This window comes from Empidonax traillii, unplaced genomic scaffold (genome assembly GCF_003031625.1).
Source record: "Empidonax traillii isolate 1590-97213 ecotype Southwest subspecies unplaced genomic scaffold, ASM303162v1 scaffold945:size354297, whole genome shotgun sequence".
Taxonomy (NCBI): Eukaryota; Metazoa; Chordata; class Aves; order Passeriformes; family Tyrannidae; genus Empidonax; species Empidonax traillii.
The window spans coordinates 230,344-233,715 of NW_020956138.1; positions in this window are offsets into that span (position 1 = coordinate 230,344).

Here is a 3,372-nt window from a genome sequence, read left to right on the forward strand (position 1 = left end):
TTCAGGCAGGAGCATTTAGGGATATTCTCTGCAGTACTGGGCCTGGAATGGGAATGGTGGACTGAAGCTAATCCTTTTGTTTAGCCTTGGAAAACTTCCTGTCTGGATCAGCACCCTGCCAAGTACTCAAGTAGGTACAGGAGAAGAGGGGGCAGATTTTCTCCGCTCATTCTTGCAATCTTTTCAGCTATCTGCCCATGGATCCCACAGCTCCTCTGGGAAGTGCCTTTATAAGTAGCAAATCAACTGAATTTCATTGGACTTGGCTCACTTCTCCCCACACCCCTCATCTCTCTCACCTTTCACCTCCTCAAAAAGGCACTGGTTATGTTCACACAAGAAGTCACTTGTGAGGCAGACCCCAGAAATCTGCAAAACTGGTTTTTTATGATGAAATGGGGAGTGTACTTCAACTCATTTTTCTAAATGTCAGGAGCAATCCTGTGCTTCTGTATACAACTTGTTAAAGCACCTTTCTCCTGTTTCCCAAAGCCTTCCTCTGCTGCTGCCAGGGTCATACATGCCCTGGAGAGAGGTTATATTCAGTCATAAGCTTAGGAACTGAAGCCAAGGCTGCTTTCTAAGCTCTCCTGGTGCAACCAGGGAGTCAGCCGATAGGAGAGACCAAGGGGAATCTCATGTGCCTGCACCTGGTCTCACAATTACAGCTCTTCTTCTTCCCAGGGCCATGCAAGCATAATGATGGGAATGCGTTATTAAATTCTAGTAGAACGCATATTCCAGCTTCACTGGGACTGTTCTGAAAGCAGGCACATCAGAGAGGGTCCTCTCCAAGAGTCCCGAACAATTGTGTTCTGTTCTTGCCTTGGGGCAGGGGAGCTGACTTGCCCAATACTGTCCCGTTTGCTCCACTTTTAAAAGCACCTCGCTGTATCCAATACCAAAAAAAATCCTTGTGAATTCTCAGACGCTATTAGTAATACAAGAAACTAAAGACTTCCCACACTTGCCAGTTTAAAAAAATTAAGACAATATAATTCAAAAGACTTTCCCTACTCCCTTAGTGCTCTGATTTTTGTTCTTATCCACAGAAATATTTACTCACCATTGCAGCTGATGAAAGTCATCACAAACACCACTATTTGCCCAACTTCTCCCATTCTCTCAGAACTGCAGGTCTGTCGTCGTTTCCCTGAGACCCCCACCCTCCCGGGACCAGACTGCAAGTGAAGAACACTTCCCTTTCTTCTGTCCTTTATCGTCTAGGATCCTCTTTCTGAAACATCACGAGTCCATTTCACTGCTGAGTTAGGTGATGGAAAAATGAAGGAGGAAAGCTGTATGGATCTCTCCAGTCCCATTCCCTGTCTCCATCCACTTCTCTTGAGGTAGCCCAGGTCACAGTTGGCTTTCTGGGCTGCAAGTGCCCATTGCCGGGTCATGTTGAACATCACAGACTACCTAAGCACAAGTATCTACTGCAATAGTCCAGTTCATGGGCAAAACTCATCATGTTTCATGCTCTGCAAGCTCACGTCGTGTTTGCCAAGGGGGTGACTTTTGACTGGCGGCCAAGGGACTTTAATCCAGGGGCCATTCTGAGTGTGCTCTGTAGAGCACGTTTAAAAGTACTCCAAGATTTGCCAATAGGTGTGATGCACAGGATTAATCTCAGTTTGCTAATTACTACCAAAAGGAGAAGGACTTACAGTTGATAAGAATCATGTATAAAAGCAAATCTACTGACCTAATGAATTCTGTTATAGGTGTTTAATCGGTCATTAGAGCAACCTCTGGAATTTTATTCAATAGCCATGACTTAGCATGAGGTTCTGACAACTGCACCAGGAGAACAGTATCTTTGAGCAGGAGGTAAACGTGTCTAAAGGACAGAGAGACATTTTCTGCCGGAGCTGGGAAGGGAAGGTAAATGAGGTAGTTTTGCCACAGCCTTGTCCCATCACAACAGATACCTGTTTGCTTGGCCTGAAGCAGTTACCTTGCATCTGAGCTCAGACCGTCTCTGGAAGTGCTGCTGTATGTCAGTGATGGCTTGTTCCCTCTCTGTTAGGGCAATGAGAGCTGGAGGTTATCTTCATTTTCCCAAACTCAGTAAGCTGATGAGAACTGTACGGATCTCATTTCAGTCCCAGGTGGAGGCATACCCACCCAGGGAGCACTTGCCCAGTGACTGGGGCTGAACCCTGCTGATTGCTGCGGTGGAACTTGCCTGGGGTGAGCAGAGGCATTTGGAGCAAAAAGCTGAATATGGTGTGGCAAGACCTGGTGCAACAAATTCATCCAAAGCTCCAGGCTGAGAATCACCACCTGCTGCCATCCAGCCAAGGAAGACGACAGAGGCAGCAACACCCATTCTTGCAGAGCAAGTCTATGTAAAACCTTGAAACTTGATTTTTGCTGACTTTTCTTGATGTCTTTGCTGCAACTACCAGTGTGGTATCAGCACACGTGGCTTCTATCTGTCTGCTCATGCTGGTCCCGAGGAGCCTTTAGTGATGTTTGAGTCCTACCTAAAAGCAAACAAGCAGACAAAAAAAGTACTTGTTAAAATTCAAGCTATGTCAGTCAAAGAGGGAATATGAATCTATTTTCATAGAGATGATTTAAAACAAACCTTTTCCACATGCTGGATATGACAGAGAAACAGTCTTCTACACAAAAAACTTTAAAAGAAACTGGATTTTGGGGAACATGCCCTGGAACAAGTTGAAAACCCAAGCTAAAACTGCTGATAGGACTAATTTCTGAACCGGACATGCAAGACTTCCTGAGGCTGTAATTATGCAGGATAAAAAAAAAAAAAGACTATTTAACTATACTAGACATGAAGTACTGCAGTTCCTCAAATGTGATGAACATGACATCTTTCTCTCCCTGGACAGAGACGTAGCTGCTAGTCTTCCCCCTGAGTCACACAGTCAGCCCATTTCTTCCTTACCAGAGGGACTCCTTATAATTTTGAATCTGAACATATGAAGAAAAAGCCTTCAATGTCTCAGACATTATAGCCAGCTACCTGGTTTATTAAAATGCAGTATTTTCTTTCAGTGTGTCTGTTCTGGGTTGAACCTGCTGCTCTCTTGCACGCAGTGCCACGGATAAGGCACCCTGTCCCCCAGGCATCCACCTTACTCCCAACACACAGGAGGCCAGAACACTCTTCCAAGCATCATTTCTTCAGGTATCACAGTTCAGGCACTCTTTGTAATTTTTGCGACTTTGTCTCAGGCTAATTAGAGGTGGCACAGTGAAGTCCTTGTGTCTCCAAACTTGAGCACAGATGGGCTCTCAGACTCTGCTTGTAGGGACCAGCTCTGCTGAGCCTGCATCTTACTCTCAGGTTCTGACAAAGTCTGCCAGAAGCTAGAGGAGTTTGCTACCATTTTTCCA